This window comes from Coptis chinensis, chromosome 3, assembly GCF_015680905.1.
Source record: "Coptis chinensis isolate HL-2020 chromosome 3, ASM1568090v1, whole genome shotgun sequence".
In the NCBI taxonomy this organism is placed as follows: Eukaryota; Viridiplantae; Streptophyta; class Magnoliopsida; order Ranunculales; family Ranunculaceae; genus Coptis; species Coptis chinensis.
Window position 1 is genome coordinate 5,385,010 of NC_141458.1, and position 19,602 is coordinate 5,404,611.

General features: G+C 36.7%; 1 long non-coding RNA gene across 1 annotated transcript; it reads left to right on the forward strand.

The window, feature by feature from the left end:
• Positions 1 to 11,160: 11,160 nt before the first annotated feature.
• LOC147507504 (uncharacterized) lies at positions 11,161 to 14,510 on the forward strand. The gene is made up of 3 exons (XR_015216195.1): positions 11,161 to 11,214; positions 12,437 to 12,558; positions 14,148 to 14,510. It is a non-coding gene; the product is annotated as an uncharacterized LOC147507504 (long non-coding RNA).
• The last annotated feature ends 5,092 nt before the right edge of the window (positions 14,511 to 19,602 follow it).

Here is a 19,602-nt window from a genome sequence, read left to right on the forward strand (position 1 = left end):
TCTGTGTGTTCTTGTTAATTTGCTAGCATTATTTTAACAGACCAGAACACAAATATGATTTGATTGATTTCGTGCAAGTGTTCAACTAGTAGAACACAATATCTTAATTGTCGAGGCATAATAGTTCCAAAAACACGCAATGGTGAATCCTGACATTTGTAGGCAATAGATAGACTGTCGAGGATCTCTCAAAATCACATGAGCACCATCTTGACTCACCATCCATCACATTAGAGCGGCTGGTAGCAATAACGCTCCCAATGACCGCTGTCACGAGTTAAATGCAATATCAATAGAACTCAATGTCATACCAGTAGAATTGTGCATTAAGATGCAAGACTGCGTTACATACAACAACAGCCCAAACACCATTTGGGACATTGTTTTAGTGGGAGAAAGAAAATGAAATAATAAAAATTGGCTGAAGTATCTGTTAGCAACTCATCTCTACACTATATGGTTCCATCCACTTAACTGAAAACGCTATATGGGTTGCTCGATCGTAATCAAGAAAATGACACAGACGTAAAAAGTGCAGCCTGTAATTGCATTAACATACGCAAAGCTTGTAAGGTGAAGACAAACTTATCAATAAAGACTTTATGGCGTTGTAAACTCCAACGGGAAGATCACCAGTTCACCACCTAATACATTTAACTCACACAAGTGTTTATGGTCTCAAAGAATGCCTAAAAGTAAAAGGAGTATTGCATGGTAGTTTATGTCTTTATGACATTATTAAACATTTTCTCAAAATACTATCAAGCCAAACTTATTTTTTGCACTGGTGGCATCAATTTGAATGGTTTCACAAGGATATAGGTGTACCTATATGGCTATATAGCCAAAAGTCATCACACCACGCACAAAAGAAGCTGCATACCTAACACCACAGTGACCACACACACAAAGGAGAAGAAGAACTGAACACTTTCTCAAGATAAGTGTTCTCATTCCCAGAAAGTTGGCATTAAATTCAATAACTTTCAAATAAACATTTCACATGGTTTTATATCTGAACACGATCATACCCAGTAATGAGATATAGTTGGGAACTTGTGACTGAAATGACGACTAACAAAACAGCTATCTTGCTGACATTACAGTATTACACTAGTTTTGGAGTAATCCATACTGGAGGGGAGAACCGAGAAAGAATGTCTCAGTTTCCAGATTGAAAATTCCCATATCATGACCAATTAGTCGTCCACTACTTTCTGTTGGGAGATTTCACTAGAAAGTCACACCTCAATCTAGTTACTTTCTATCCCAAATGATTTCAACTTGGAGTTCACACCAAGGAAATCACCCACCCAAGACTTTGGTAGTTATCACAACAACCTCAACAAAGCAAAACCACTAACTTATCATCACCCTTCATAGCAACAATAATAATGGAAGTAAATATGCAAAGAGACACAAAGATTTAGGTGGTTCGGTAAATGTTACCTACATCCACACACAAGAGCCGAGTTTCCTTTATAACAAAGATTGAGAGTTTACAAGAGATCAAGAATCAATAAGAAAGAGGCCTCACTCAAACCCTAGCTCAACAGAGCTCCACAATACCCTAGAAATGAATCTCTCAAAGTTGTACTTCAAAACCCTAATCTATTTCCTTTATATAGGTGTACATAGACAAAGGGAAGTAAAATGGGCTTGGGCCGCGGAGCTTGAGCATAGAGCTGGCGCTGGCGCCATTAAAATTTGGGCCAGCGCCTCTTCATTGTGCCTTGGAGCCCTCTTGCAATAAAGGTGAGTGGGCGAGTCTTCAATAAAGGTGGCTTTAGGTGAGCCGCCCTCTTCAATAAAGTGAAGCGAGTGAGCGGCGCTTAGTGGAAGCGGGTGGCCTTCTTCTTTAGGCATTTGTTGCGGCATTGAGCCTGAAGGGCATGGACGGATGGACGGCCCGGTCGCGCCTCTTCATCGATACCCGAGGGTGAGTGTGGTATACGGACAACCGAGCAAAGCTCGGCGGTTCCACCAACCCAACAATCTCCCACTTGGAACCTTCGAGATTCTTCATGCACATCACATCTCAATTGTAACAACTCAATCAAATCCAAAAACTAAAGAAACACTCGGCTCATTCATCATGGTCTTCAAGCAAGAAGACCCACCGGGTTGAACACAACTTCAACTTCTCGATGAGGGCACGGCCTTGGTCAACATATCCGCCCGGATTCTCACTCCCTTGGATCTTCTCAAGTGCCAAAACCTCATCCTCCAACGAGATCGGATAAAATGATACACAGGAGACCAATGTGCTTGGTCCTAGAATGAAAAGCGGAATTCTTGGCAAGATGTATAGCACTCTGACTATCACTGTGTAACACACTTCTCTCTTGCTTCATCCCAAGCTCTTCCATCAATCCTCAGAACGGATCATCTCTTTGCTTGCCCTCAGAACGCCACATACTCTGCTTCTGTGGTAGACAAAGCAACAATCTTCTGTAACTGAGAAATCCAACTCACTGCAGTAGCACCTACTGTAAAGACATAACCAGTAGTGCTTCTTCTGCGATCTACCTCACCTGCAAAGTCGGCATCCACATACCCTTGCAGGTTCACAACACCCCTTCCATAACATAGGCATTTCTCTGTAGTACCTCTCAGATATCTCAATATCCACTTCACGGCTTCCCAATGTTGCTTGCCAAGATTAGACATAAATCTATCGGGCGGCTCCCCTTTGCTTGGGCTATATCCGGACGTGTGCAAACCATGGCATACATAAGACTTCCAATGGCAGAGGCGTATGGTACCTTAGCCATGAAGTTTCTTTCCTCAACAGTCTTGGGAGAGTGTTCCTTGGACAACTTGAAGTGGACTGCCAAAGGTGTGCAAACTGGTTTCGCACTACCCATACTGAACCTCTTCAATACCTTCTCAATATACTCAGCCTGAGACAACTCCGAATACCTTTTGCGCCTATCTCTTCGATCCTCATCCCTAGAATCTGTTTATTTGCCCAAATCCTTCATAGAGAACTCACTTGCTAACTTCTCTTTCAATCTCCCAATTTCTGACATATCAGAACTCGCTACTAACATATCATCAACATATAGCAACAGGATGATGTAGCTGGAGTCGAACCTCTTGAAGTAGCAACAATGGTCGCACTTATAGTAGCCATTTCCTTGCATGAAGTTATCAAACTTCGTACCATTAACGCCTGGGGGCTTGTTTCAAACCATACAAGCTCTTTTCGAGCACGCATACCATATTCTCTTTACCGCTTCTTGATGAAACCCTCCCGGTTCTTTGCATATAAATTTCCTCAACTAGGTCACCATGGAGGAAGGCGGTTTTAACATCCAACCGCTCAAGATACAAATCTTCGCATTGCAACAATACTCAACACCGACCGAATAGTATTGGTTTCACCACCGGGAGAATATCTCTGTGAAGTCAATGCTTTCTGGCTGAAAACCCTTGACTACTAGCCTTGCCTTGTATCTCTCGGGAACCATCATGTTCCTCTTTGACTCTATACACCCATTTGTTCTCAGAGCCTTCTTGCCCATGGGTAGTTTGGCTAACTCCCCACCGCCAGGGAGATGAGGGACTTCATCTCATCTTGCATAGCAAGCTCCCACTTGCTTGCATCACTCACCTCCAATGCTTCATCATAGCATTGAGGCTCGCCACCATCGATGAAAGTAGCAAGTAATTCACATAGGTGGAGGCGGATATCTAGAACTTCGGTACATGTGGCCCGGATGTCTTCCTGGGGGCACGAGGTGGAGATGGACTCGTGGTGTAGTATCCTCATTATTCTCTCGAAGTCACTACTTCTGTCGTCATCCTCCTCGGTGGGGCTCCCACTATACCACGACTTACATCAAAGTCTTCCAACTCAACATACTACGTGCCGCTCTCGTACCCGATTCCTTGGTTTGTGCTTCATCTCGTCGCCTTGAACACAACATCTACTACTTAATGATTTTCCGATTTTGATCATCCCAAAAACGATACCCAAAATCATCACCGCCATAGCCGATGAAGGTGCACTTTAGTGACTTAGCATCAAGCTTGCTTCTAGCTTGGTCACTAATGTGAACATAGGACACACAACCAAACACCTTCAAATGGGAAAGGTTCACATCCTTCCCGCTCCACACTTCCTCTGGAATCTTAAAATCCAAAGGCACTGATGGTCCTCTATTGATCAGGTAAGCTGCTGTGCTAACACTTTCTGCCCAGAACTGCTTGGGCAAGCCTGCTAGTGTACGCATACACCTAGCTCTCTCTGTCAGTGTTCTATTCATCCGCTCTGCAACCCCATTTCACGAGGTGTCCCGGCAAAGTCTTTTCCATCTTGATGCCATTGTCAGCACAGTACTTCTTAAAACCTGAATCCTCATACTCTCCACCGTTGTCGGATCTCAGCTTCTTTACTTTCAAGCTTGTCTCATTCTCAACCATGGCCTTCCAAGTCTTGAACACTTCAAATACTTCTGACTTGTGTCTCAAGAAATAGACCCACACCTTCCTAGTATGGTCATCAATGAAAGTCACAAAATATGACTTTCCGCCAAGTGAAGAGACATTAGCTGGCCCCCAGACATCTGTATGTATCAACTCAAGCCTTCTAGCTTTGAGTCGACCCATTCTCACGAAAACTCACCCGCTACGCTTTCCAAATACACAGTTCTCCACGAAGTCAATTTCAGTCATTTGTAACTTTGGGAGTTTACCGTAAGAGTGAAGGATTTTCATTCCTTTTCACTCATGTGACCAAGTCTGCGGTGCCAAACATTGGATCCTCTTTGCCATGTACCCAAAGAATCGACTCACAACCATGTGCAGTCATGTAGAGTACCATCTTTCTTACCATTTGCAACAATCAATGAACCGCCCGAGACCTTCCAAGTATCACCGGTAAAGACTGTAACAAATCCTTCACTTGCCAATTGCCCCACATAAATCAAATTCTTCCTCAAATCCGGAACATGTCTGACGTCCCTCAATAACCATGACGAGCCATTCATCTTGATATGCACATCACCCTTGCCGACAATGTCACAAGGTTGGTCATCACCGAGAAAGACCGTTCAAGGTCACCTTCGGTGTAGTTCTCAAGGAACTCTCGATGTGAGGTAGCATGGAAAGATGCGCCGGAATCAAGTACCCAAGACTCCTTCTTGTGCTCCATCGAACATATCAAAGCGTCATCTACCATCTCAACAACATTAGCTTCTTGATTCTTTTTCTTGTTCTTATTAATGTTGTTGTTGTTTCTTGGTGCCGGGCAATTGGGGCTATAGTGGCCAGGCCTACCACAATTATAGCACACCACTTCACTTATGTCTCGAGGTTTGTGTTCAACGCTTTGCAATTGGGAGGCTTGAGATTTCGATCTCCCCCTCCACTTTTTCTTACTACGACTCCTGTTTGACTTTCTTCCCCTACTTTCAGTGCTCAATGCCGACCCTGAAGTTGATCCCGAAGATGACGGACAATCCTGTCTCCGGATTTCCTCAGTCAGTACCATACTAACAACGTGCTCAAACTTCAACTTGGTCATTCCCGCAGAGCCACTAATAGCCGCCATAGTCGCACTCCAACTTGGAGGCAATTGTCCAAGTATCGCCAAAGCTAGCACCTCATCACTAAATGTAATCTCAACCGACTCCAATTGGTCCTTAGTTTGGTTGAATTCATTTAGGTGATCCTTGAAGGAGGTCCCCTCCAACATTTTCATACTAAACAGCTTGGTGATCAAATAGACTTTGTTTGCGGCCGAGGGTTGTTCATACATCGTAGTAAGTGCCTCCATGAGAGACTTCGCCGTCTTCTCAGTTTTAATATTGAAGGCTACCGACTTCGAAAGACTCAATCGGATTGTGGCCAAGGCCTTTCTATCTTGCAAATCCCATTTATCTTGTGGAATCTCCTCGGGCTTCTCACATATCAATGTTTCCATCAAATCCTTTTGATAGAGAACATCCTCAATTTGCATCTTCCAATAGCCGAAGTTTGTTCCGTCAAACTTCTCTATCTTGTAGCTTTCCTTTTCGGTCGTCATGACTCTACTGAATCAAAAACCTACGGTGGAGAACCTCTCAGAGGGATTTCCTCAAACACCCTGTAGCTCTGACACAGTCACCTATGCTCTGATACCACTTGTTGGGAGATTTCACTAGAAAGTCACACCTCAATCTAGTTACTTTCTATCCCAAATGATTTCAACTTGGAGTTCACACCAAGGAAATCACCCACCCAAGACTTTGGTAGTTATCACAACAACCTCAACAAAGCAAAACCACTAACTTATCATCACCCTTCATAGCAACAATAATAATGGAAGTAAATATGCAAAGAGACACAAAGATTTAGGTGGTTCGGTAAATGTTACCTACATCCACACACAAGAGCCGAAGTTTCCTTTATAACAAAGATTGGAGAGTTTACAAGAGATCAAGAATCAATAAGAAGAGGCCTCACTCAAACCCTAGCTCAACAGAGCTCCCACAATACCCTAGAAATGAATCTCTCAAAGTTGTACTTCAAAACCCTAATCTATTTCCTTTATATAGGTGTACATAGACAAAGGGAAGTAAAATGGGCTTGCAATTGAGTTGGGCTGGCGCCATAGGTGTGCTGGGGCGCTTCATTAAAGGCGGGAGCTGAAGTGCGCTGGTAAGTGATGGCGCCCTCTTCAATAAAGCCGGAGTGAGCGCGCTTAGGTGCCTTGGCGCCCTCTTCAATAAAGCTGAAGCGCTTGAAAGCGCGCGGCTTAGGTGGCGAAGCGCCGCTTCTTCTTTAGGCATCGGCCATTTGGCCGGCGCTGAAGCGCCATTTGGACGACGAAGCGGTCGCGCCTCTTCATCGATACCAGCACTGGTGGTGAGTGTGGTATACGGACAACCGGAGCAAAGCTCGACGGTTCCACCAACCCAACACTTTCATCATCATTGTCGGTGAAATAAATGCAACCCGGTTTGCAACCAGGGTAATCAGAGTTGAGTTAAAGTTTCCGTAAATCCAACTTGTAGACCTCAATAAAAACTGTTTTGAAGCTGGCCCATCATTCTCCTCCTCATCTACAATCCTGTTTTGAAGCTGGCCCATCATTCTCCTCCTCATCTACAATCCTGACAACCATATATATACAGCTCCCCTTGCAATTCTACGAGATATAACCTGTCACCGTTTTCTACATCTGGTGGATGAGATGCAAATTTGATTGCGGTTGGACTGGACTCATTATGTCATAAAGTCTAATGCCCCACAAAACAATCAACAGAGTAAAATTGGCCATTGAGATATAAGACATCTGAAGGAGAAATAATATTTTTAACTGTAGTCCATGTTGTGTCACCTGGTCTTGCAAAAGCCAAATTCCGTTTTACCCCATAAATCGCAAAAACTACAAATTGGTTGCCGCTCTCCTGAACAGTTTCTAAAGATGAATGACAAGGGAATACAGCTGCTTTTAATAAGTAACTCGAAGGTTATAGCATTGCCTATTACTCTTGAAAAACCCCAACAATGACATCCACTTGCCTCGGCAAATTTATATGGTGAATTTTATTCTCAAAAGCATCAAAGAAGTGTTGTTCGACTTGATCATCATCAGCTGTGAGCATCAACCATGGACGGGACTTCAAATTTAACGAGAAGTAAAGCTTATCATCAAACGTCAAAACACAAGATCTTCATGAATGACAAACTACACCAAATCCCATAAAATCTTGAAGTGAATATAACTTTTCTGCTATCATCCCTAAGAAGTTCCTCTGGAAGTTCACACCAATATTGGAGTGACATACTTTTCCACAGCCATAGCAACAAAAAACAATATAATGAATCAATAATCTTTCTAACAGGAACCCTATTAACTTTAATGTGGGTAAACATTTACTAACTTTAAGATGTTATGCTTTTCGTAAGCGTGTTGAATATGTCATCCGAATCACTTATATATCTTAATTAATATTACATACGACACCATGTTTTTTTTCGTTAGAACATAATCACGCAATAGCATTTTCGGCCTACAACTCTACAAGTCTAAAAACTCTTTACAGGCGATGAACTGGTGAAGCCCAATGATTTTCGGGGAACAATTTCTATATCCAGATGTGATACCATGATTCGCATTGGACCATATGGGCCTATGGGGGCATACTTGTAGCATTTCCGCTATATTAGCATTTTTTAGTATTATTATATATTTTTTCGATCCTTCTTAATGGCGACAATACATAATATAGCATATTTCGATTTTTTCTGTTTTATTTTTTCGATAAACTTTAGGCGTCCACAAGAAGACCATGATCTTTACTTTTTTTTTATCTTTATATATATATAATAGCAGTCCCTTTTCCTGCTCTCTGAGGGTGTCCACGTAGGCAAATTTTAAGTACCCTTTTTACTCACGAGAAATCAGGATGGATTGAGAAAAAAGTGGAGAAAAAACTGGCCGAACCAAAACCCACCGAATAATCAGGTAATTTGCATCAGCACGATCAAATTTGTTGACTAGAGCCCTATAACTCTATCCTTTACACAAATTATGGTTTTGATTCAAGCGAGGCTCTTTTTCATGATTTTCGCAAGGGATGAAGTCATCCATGAGGGTTTTGGTTTTCTTAATGCCTTCGTTGTTGGGGGGGGAAAAAAACTCCTCCACGATCATGGTTGTCGGCAACTCAACATGCATTAATATTGGGGAATGGCACCGTGGTTGGAAGAATTACTCTGGGATTAATTTATCAATCTTGGCAATGAATATTTGACCCAAGTTTTGAGCTAAATTCTGATTTTTTAAGCCAATGTCATCGTCTTGTGGAGTGTTCTAGCTTATAGGTTTGAAATACTCGTGTCAATCATATTTTGAGATTTTTTTTATTGGTTATTATTGATACTATTTGATTAGTTTATGAATAGTCGTTGATATTTAACTTTGTTACATTGAGTTCTAATATTTACTGATTTTATGATTGCCTCTATTTTCAAGTTATGCAATTTACTGGGTTTTGATAGATATAGTTTCAACTGAAACTCTTTCCTAGCACACACTATAATTTAGTTTTTTCTAACCTTAAACTCTCCAGTCTTACTGAGCAAATGGATGCAATCCCTAGCCATCATCTTCTATTCTTATCTTTAGCATATCTCCAGTTGACGATGGAAAGGTATGCAATCTGCCACTAATAATAACATCCACAAAGCTTGATGATTAGTAAGTTTGTTTTTATTTTTTTAGTTAAGTGGTTATTCATTTGAATTTTGGTTTGGGTGTTTATTAATTTAAGATCAACACTACCACAAGTTCATTTTTTTGCACAGATACATAAGTTTGGTTCTATTCCTGCCCTTTTGAGACTTCCCCGTTACAAATTTATATGTATTAATTAAGCATGTTTGTGCAAGAGCTAATTTACATACACCCTTTTGGTAGAGGCTGGTGCAAGTCATCTCTAACATTTAGGAGAAGTCACAATTAGCCTCAGTGGAGAAGAAGAGTAACGCCAAGAACAAGAATAACAAAGTTATAGTGACTACAGTTGTCAAGGTATCTCATATCTTAAATGGTTTTATCTATGGTGGGATTTTCACACATTCCTTGGGTGTTTATTGATATAAAGCAAACTGTGGATACCTAGAAAGAATGATGAAAACTCTTTAGTGATGCCTACTTTTAGTGAACCATATTGCACGTTAGGCTTTCATGTTTGAAAATTCAAACCAATAATGTAAATTTAGGCCCTTCATTGAATATCTGCACCCAAGCCTTCTTTTAGGATGTTGAAATACCCAATCTTCTGTCTCTAAACTTAGTATTTGAAGTTAGTACTTAACTCATACAATGTCCAGTGTATTAGGATATAAGAAACTTAAGTTTGTCCACAAACATTCTTACTAAATTTGCATAACCATGATAATTACATTAAGCATTCTTAGCTCCATTAGTTTTGCATAACCATGTTAGCTGCATTTCCATACAAATTTTCCTTTTTTTTTTTAATAATACTTAATGTTATTAGGTTGGGTGTCATGTTGAATAGCCGATTGATACTTATTTTGTCTTTATCTTAGTATTTCATAATACAATTGTTATTAGTTTATTTGTTCTCTTTTAGAATAATTATTATTTTGGATTTTCTTAACTGCATCTTGATCAACAATTGATAAAGAAAGTGATATGATGTTGTATTATAGCTGTTAGCATTAGTACTCCATGAAATCAGTTTGAGAAACATCTCCCTTGCCATTTACCGCTCCACTCCAACAAAGTTGTCCACCATCACCAATGTTTCCGCCAACGTCTCTACCACCATTTTTCCCCACCACCTCAACTAATATCTTTTCACTAACAATGCGAATGTAAAGCCCAATGCAAAAGATGGTTGGGTTTATGAAGTTCGATGTACTTCACCACTTTCTAAGGACTTCTCTTCAACCTCACCTCTTTTCAGCACGTTTCTTTCACTTTCTTCTTTCTCCTCAAATTCAGATGGTTATTCTTCATAAGTTCTTAATAAAGCATCTAGGAAGTAAGAAATTTTAGCCCCAAAAGAAGCTAACCAAAAAAAAAAACGACTAAATCCATTTTTGCTCCAATACCAAGAATTTGTGGCAAAAGCAAAAGACAAGGAGAATCTTGATAAATTCAAACCAATTTTCTTGCATGACATATCATGTATCTTTCAATAATTTAGAAGTTGATTCACAATTTTGTGGCAATTATGTGTCATAATACCAACTGATGATTGGTTAACGTCTGTGGGTACCCATTATTGTGATTTTAATCCTTTGGTTTTTAGCTTTTGTTATCGATAAAAAATGGGGGTAGATGTTTTGTACTCTGTCTCATTTCATTAATTTTATATTCTAATATTACTTAGTGTCCCGTGTTAAGTCGGATGCTTTTGAAATGGGTTCGAGATTGGACATCATTGCATTGTCATTTGTCCTTTAATTCTAAAGATACATCAACAAAGCAATTTGTATGCCATTTAGATCAATAGTCCCAACAGAGTCATACTTCTCCATCTAGATTAACAGAATTAGACATCAGTTAGTATGCTACCATGAGCTAAGTATATACATCATCACTGACTGCTCATATTGTTCAACTCTTTTGCTGACCAAGTATATACATGTATAGTGCTTAATTTGGATTTGCGGGGTTGCTCTATATTTATACAAAGTTATGATCTATATTATAGTTTTGCTTGGACTAAACTAACTAAGCCAAAGGTACTTGCTTTCTTCCTTTCTTCCTTTCTCCCCTACTTTTTGCATTTCTATATGATGATGTATTTTTCAAATTCAAATTTATATAATGATGCTTGATAAAGGGGTGTTCTATGTACTTGGTGTAAAACATGAATTCTATTTCTATTTTTGGCATGTCGTAGTCAAAGGTACTATATAATATAATATGTGCTTAGTGGATACCTAGAACTATTATTACGCCATACGGTTTATGATTTGCTTCTATATTTTCAGCATGCTACTCTGTTATACAGATAGTGATGAGACTTCAAGTACCTTCAATAGAGACTTAATGATGTCCCATGCCTATTAAGGTACTTGGTGCGTATATTTAGAACTCAATTCAGTTTCTTCAACAAGAGAGAATATTAAGTGGTCTATTTAATTTGGTATAAAGCTGAGTCTTGAACTTGAGCTTGAAAGTGAATTGATTTAAATCAACACGGCGTTGTTATCCTGTACGTGCTTATAATCTATTGTGTGATTTCTTTTATTCTGTAGTTAAGTATGTGCTATAGAGCAAGAAACCATGACTTGGTCCTCTTTTGAGCTTAGTGAGGCTATCCACGTCACAAGAAGATTACAAGAAATAAGGAAGATTAAATTAGAAAATTTTAACTGAAAAATGAAAGCTAAACCCAACAAAAACTCAACGATTTATAGCATGAAAAATGTTCCTTCTCTGTTCCACAAGTGATAAACTAAACCCTACTCTTCAATATTTTCCCCTCTGATATTGTGTCGTACATGCTTATATTATCTACGAAGTATAGAAGAAACATAGAGCTTTGGCATCATCAAATCACTCTCAAACTGGATCAGTTAGCTAGACATTTCCCCTTCCAGGTCTAATTTTCTCTCTTATTTCATTTTTGTATGAATTAAATTTTAGTTCCACTGGGAAATTAACAAACAAGTTTCCTAATTTGTTCTTTCGTGCTAATAAGTCATAAGTTATTTAGTTGCTAATTAAAGTAGGTATTTTGAATTTTGTGGGACAGGGTGCCGTTTGTATCCATTGTAGATTATGGTCAAGCCATGCCTTTTCAGAGTTGTTACTTCCTGTCATTCGTTTAGTGTGTAATAAATATGTCATTACATACATTGTAAAATGCACTCTTTGAATAAAGCTCTGACCAATATTTGTGCGTCCAGATAGTTGACTTCTGCTTACTAAATGCAAGATTTTGAATTTCTCTGTCAGGTGGAATGGTTTGAAAGGCAACCATTGAGTATGATGGATGCTTTATTCAGGGTTACTAATTTGTTTTATCGGCATCATTGTTACTCTTTTATGTTTTACGCTCTCTACACCTCATGATAGAGGTTCTAACTCCCCCCTTCACTTGGAGATTAGTTTTCTATTTCTATAATTTTTTACATATCGTGTTTATTTGACCTTGAGTTTGGTATTTGCGTAAACTAAATTTTCCAATCTATGTCCTTTTGTTGGTTAATTGTGTTCTAAAGAACCACATTTTTGAATTTTTACGTGTTTGATGTTCCTTAGCTTAGATTTGTTAGTCGTTTCTTTCTGTTATGATTATCATTCAGGTATTAGTGTAATAAGCAAAAGACTAGGTTTGGACATTGTGACCACTATAACTGATATGTACGTGAACACGTTTGTTTAACAGAACATATGGTATGCTATGCTTTATTATGCTTTAGCATATAACCCAATTCCTTTCAATGTGTAGTTTTTAACTTTGAGCTTACTGAGGGTACTTTCAAAAGTCTAATGGTGTGTTCTACCCAACTATTTTATGCTTATAAATGAGAACTGATCTTGGTAGCAGCAGATAAGTACATCTTATTTAGACTTTTTTTCCACTAAATTCTTTAGACCATCACTGCTATGTTTCTTCTCCATGTTGTAACTCTTTAGTTTGATGCTAAAGCCTATTTGGTCTTTCTCTTGGACAATCTTTTATCAATACGAACCCTTACATCATTGAAGCCTAATTTTGTATGTTAAAAAACATGGTAGGAATGTTTAAAATGAGGCCGGATTCAGGGATTGCATGATTGGCCACTATTGATCTAGCTTCCAGTTAATGTCGACACTTTCCGTACAAAGCTAACATAAACATTGAATAATATTATGGTGGTTTAGAAGGTTGAAATGCATTCTTATGTTTGTGAATCATTACTTGGTTCGTCAAGTAACATGTTTTTTTCCCTTTATATTGTTATTTTTTATTATGTCTACAGACTAAATTTTGTTGCTCTACAATTATGGTATTGATAGCCTCTCATTCAGTTTGCTGATCTTTAGAAGTTTTGCAACTTTATTTACTTAGTGGAAGGTGTGGAAGTTTTGCAGGAGAATGATATAATTGTAAAGCTGCAAACCGTACGGTTTATATGGGAACAGGATGGTTACTATTGTATACTAAATTGAAATATTATTTCACTTTGTTATTTCATATGATTCTTACATCAGCACATTTTAGTCAGGTATTGCCTGTAATAGAGAATGTCTTATCTAGATATGGAAGACATGTATTATTCTAAAAACATCTAAACCAGCACTCACGGCCTCAAGATTAACATTTTCTACACAAAAGGTGTTACTGTTGAAGCTTTTTAAGGATAGCTTGCCCCCATGTTAAATTTATTTACATACTTACAGCTCGATTTTTATTTTAACCATCAATCAATTGGTATAGATTCTAATCATGTTATTGTGTTGATTTTACCTCGATACTATGATTTGCTATAGATATATATTTAGAAGAACAATAAACTAAAATTAATGGTAACTTGGTAAGCATTCAATATTGTCGTTAACTATGTTTATAAGACAAAATAAAAGAGTTAGAAGAATGGCTAGAGTGAAAGAATTGGTTCTTTGTTTTTTGGGTTTTATGATTTTATAGTGTATCAAACTTTTTTTGCTTTGTGGATTGCAGGGGTGTCTAAAGATCAATATTTCAAAGGTACAGGTGGCTACTGATTCTCTTAAGGCAGTAAACATTTTGAAGGATATTGAAAGACCACCATGGCAATGTGAGGATATCACAGCGGCAATCAAAGCTATCCAAAGTCAGTCTGTAAGGTGTAATGTTTTTCATGTATTTAGGGAAGCAAATTGAGCTACCGATCATCTTGCTTCTCTTGCATGTGATCAGGTTCAATTTTTTGTACCACCTCTGAGCTCAGAGCTTATGTCTATTGTTGAGGATAAAAATGAAATTGTTTATTTAAGATTCTAATGCAGGCAGGGGTCATCCCATAACCTCAAATTTATTAAATAAAAAAAAAAACACTTTTCTTGCTTACATTCATATTCTGTGTCACAACTGTTCTTTCGCTATTTCTTTTCGCTCTAAGGAAATTAGTGATCTTATCAGTGTTGTTTTGTTGTGGTGTTCTGATTATTTATTTATGTTTTGATTTTGTATGTGACTTTCGTGATTAATTAAGCATGTGTATGCAGTTGGGTTACGGTTAGTCGACTGTTACTATTTTTAACTTTGTTTATCTTGGACATTATGTTTTGATTTATATATTTTGATTTGGATCTTTAGCTCAATAGAATAGCACTTGAGTATATATACATTTCAAGATATGGTGGTTCAAATCCATCAAGTTCTTATCTATTAATGAGTCAGTATTTTGTTTCTATGGGTTTAACTTTGTTCTTTGATGTTTCTTTCATTAATAATTAAGGTACTTTTTGCAAAAATTGGTCGACTTGATAAGATGAGAGTAACATTATTGATGAAAAGCCAAGTAATTTATTCTTCCTCAAATTACTGTAATGTTTGGAAATATGGTGATGAATTTTGATTTTGAATCCATTGCATGTAATGTGCGCTGCCTATTGATACCTAATAAAGCAAATTTTGGTTTTCTTTGGACTATAATTTAAAATATGTTATAAGATTTTTTTTGTTCATTAAAATGTTTCTTCAGCGTCTGCTCAAATATAAAATATTTTTTTGTCCAAGACAATTTCTTGAACCTTTTTTTTTCATTTTTGAGTTCATAAAATGTTACATACGACAATATGGCAATATGACACGACGAAATTATATAGCTGAAAGCATAAGAGGTATTATTAATTAGGGGTAATTACTATCATTATGTTTTCTTACTCAATTTTTTTTAATTAATTTTGATACTGCTACATGTAAATTAAACCCAACAGAAAATTATCAATTTGTTTGGTCTATAAAAAATGTTATATACGACAGGGAATACATAAGAGGTGTTATTAATTATTGTCATTAGTTTTTCTTACCCGTATTTGTTTTAATTAATTTTGAAACTGCTGCATGTAAAATCAACTAAAAAACTGATGATTCCTACCAAGAGGTTTATAACTTGGAAAATGCTAGAATGTCACTTAATTAAACTCACAAAACATACACAATAACGGAAAAGGAATCACACATTAGAGTATGACGCTATTACTTATCACATGTTATTATATCATTTCATGGTAGTTTTTGTGGATCCCACATTCCCATGAAGTTAGAAATCGGAACTGGATGCAACTGCTAAACTTCAAAAAAAAAAAAAAATTAATGGAAAATTGGAAATAGGATGCAAGTGCATTGAATTAACCTCAAAGAATAATGGGTTAACGGGAAATCAGAAACCGAATGCAAATCCATTGATCTAACCTCAAAGAATAAATATATGCAAATGCATGGAACTAACTTCTAAGAATAATTAACATAAAATCGGAAATTTGATGCAATTGCATTGAACTAGCACAAAAGAATAATTAACGGGAAATAAAGAACTAGATGCACTGAACTAACTTTAAAGAAATAATAATTAATGGGAAATTGAAAACTGGATGCAAATGCATTGAACTAACCTAAAAAAAAAATTAACAATAAATCATAAACTGAATGCAAATGTATTGAACTAACATTTTTAGTATACTTATGGGTTTCTAAACCCAAAAGCTTCTACCTAATTAAAAAATAAAAAATGTAATTTAAAATAAGGTGATTTAGATTTTTTATTTTTTAAATTAGAAAAATAATTTAAAAAATCTAATTTAAAGAGAAGCTCGCTGTTCCAAAATATCAAAATTTAAGATATATACAAAACTAGAACCCTACGAAAACTGAACTTTCAATCACTTAGTAAAACATAATCTATTAACCTAAAAAAAACAATTGAACTACACATATCGAAAAACCAAGTAGCCTATTTTCTTCCTTTTCTCCATTATTTTCAATTATTTATTGACTTCATTTTATTATATATATTGCAGATAATGGCGTATGAAAATTACAGCTTATGTAAAAAAAAAATGTTAAAGGAAATTCTAGAAGCAGGACTTAACATTCAACAAGATCCAGTCTACAACACAAAATTAGAGAGCGGATTTATTCAAAAAAACCTTAATCAGAACATTAAAGGTACCAAATGACTTATTCTTTAACATTGAAGACGTCATAGTTAAAGAAATTGATGGAAGCCCAACATATTCTGTTGCAAAAGCAGAAGATTCAGCAGCTTTTCACGCAATACAGTTTATAAAGGATGAATGTGATATGGAAATTGAAGACTTCAATTTCAAAGAACTTATGAAGAAAAGAATAGAAGTTGAAGAGAAACAGAATCAACTCGATATCCTCAAAAATATTATGCTAGATTGTTTGGTTGATGATAAACACAACAAAGATAAAATATATTATCTCAAAGAAAAAATAAAAGGAATGAAGGGCATGTAGAGTTCCATAAAAAAGAAAAGAAAACCATGAGGATTAGTACTTTAATACCAAAACTTTATTATGTTGGTCACATACTATTTTTTTAATGGCCGAGGTTTAACGCTTCTTATTTATGAAAGTTTGTAACTATTGAGGTATTCTTATTTAAGTCATTTGTCACCTTTGGAGTAGGTATTCGTATCATAGCATTGTTTCGTTTGCTGACCTTCTAAAAGAAGTGAGTAATTGTAAATAAGTGGATGCACTGAACATTCAACAATGTAAATACTGGACAGTGTAGTCCAAATATTAATGAGACAGAGAGTTCCTCCTTCAGTATTCTAATGCCAAATACCAGATGATCTTTAAAAAAAAAACATCATTGGTAGTGCGAAAGAATTAGGCAGTCAGCAACATTCTTAAATGTCTAGATTTTTTTAGTATTTTTTGGGCAGTTTTGCAACTCTATTATATAAACTCTCCTAAATCACCACAAATTACCACAAGAGCACAATCAATTATGAGTTTCTTTACAATCCTAATGGGGATTCCAAATAAATATTACATAGTCCAAATGATGTCCAGAAAAGATCCTCCGATTAGCTTCCTTGATCTCTTTTGACTTTGGGTGCGTAATGTCACCAGCAAATAACTCATGTATATTCCCATCCTCTGCTTCCATCAAGCTGCAGTCGGGTTTCTTTCTAACTCATTTTTCTCTAATCAGGATTTCCATGGATCCGACAAGCACCAAACAGTGCTCAACACACGCCTAAATAGGCATCGTCGCTGCAAGGTTTAAGAGCACAAAACAAATACAAATCAATTGAATTACCATATCAACTATATTAGCTTTAGATATATAATTTCAATATCAAAATAATGTTTCATATTTTAATGAAATAACTTCAATTATTACAATTCACTTTATGCTGAGTGCAAGTGATATATATAGTTAAACAGAAAAACTTAGGACTAGGCTATCACATTCCATCTCTCTACAGATAAAGAACCCAAAATAATTAAACACATCATATCACCCATGTAAAACTCTCCAATCCTAAGAAATTCTAGGTATGGATAACCAAAAACACAATAGGAGTATGACTCACAATTTCAGGAAATAGTTTACTCAGTTAAAAGTATGTCAACTGCCTTCAACAATAGAAACAAAGATTGCACTTGGTTGATGGTGAAAACAACACAACAGAATGCAAAGGCAAAAGGATCACTTCACATTTGGGAGCCGAGCTTGAGTACATGAACAAGGTTGGAGACAAAGAACTTCGTTATACTTAGTTAACAATGCAAGCATGAAGTCGGTCAATATACTATCTGAACTGTGATATAAACAAACAAGCAATGTGCTCTCCCTTCTGCTAAAACGCAACTCTACAAGATTGTCACAAAGTTTGGTGCATCACTCCACCATCTATCAAGAGATCGATACATGTATAACTTCTCAACTGTTTGATCAAAATTCTCTTCAATCTTTCGCACTATACTCGAGCAATCTATGGTGGACATAGAAGATTGGCCTATTTAATGTCCTGAGAAAAACGGGGACTCCACTAGATCGCAAGGTGGAAGTTACTCACCAGCGTAGATGATGAGTCAGAACTACTTCACTATTAAATTCGAAGTCTTTAAGCTGAATCACATTCAGTTTGAGTGGGTTAAGATAAAAAACTTACATAAGCGCATATCATTACATGCTCGCCATGAAATTTATAAAACTGCCATTTGCAGGGGGTGGGGGGAACACAATCAAAAGTAAAAAAAGGTACAAGCACCTTATCTTAAATAGTCAACTCCGTGCCTACTCTTTCCAAAGAGACAGTCAATTAACGAGCCTGCGACAAAGAATGCCTTAATCTCAGCCCCTTTTTCCGTTTCTTCAGGCATGTTCGAGCGTGAAGCAGGAAGTGCCTCAAAACAAAACAATTTTTACACAGATGGACACACAACTGGACAGGAGTTGGATGCATAAAAGAAAACATAAAACTTGATGATCCTATAAGATCCTTCAAAAGCAAAATAAACAGATACAAGCTGCTGAAAATGTTGCAAGCAATGAAAGCAAAGTAAATTTCATCAAAGAAAAAAAAAACAAAGATTTAAAACTGGAAAGTGGAAAGTGGAAACAACGGTTTCACACTTTCACAACTTCAAAATGGACTAAAAAGATTTAACTCTAAAGTCCAAGCATAAATTACTACATTTCCCCCTTTTTTTGTCTTTCATTTCTTTTTTTGTCTTTTTATATTATTTATCTTATTCCTTATATTGTTTGTTTAAATCAATTTTTGTCACTTTTTGGACAAATGTATTATTATTAGCATTCAAGAAGGAAAAGAAATAACAACAAAAAATATTACAATGATTCTCATAATTCAACTTCTTCAACTCTTTCTCAACATTCCATCTCATAAGGATTAGTACAGCAAACGAAAGTAGAAATTCATAAAGCAAGACTTTGGGAGCAATTACGACGACTGAATATTGAGGTATAATTGAGAGGTAATTGCTACTGGACATGTCATGATATCAATTTTTTAATAGTACGAAGATGCATTGCAAATTCTTATTCTATATATTGTGAAACAAAATAATATTTATACCTCATAGATCCACATAGGTATTATAATTTTTATAATAATTTAATATAACGACACCCGTTCATAGAACG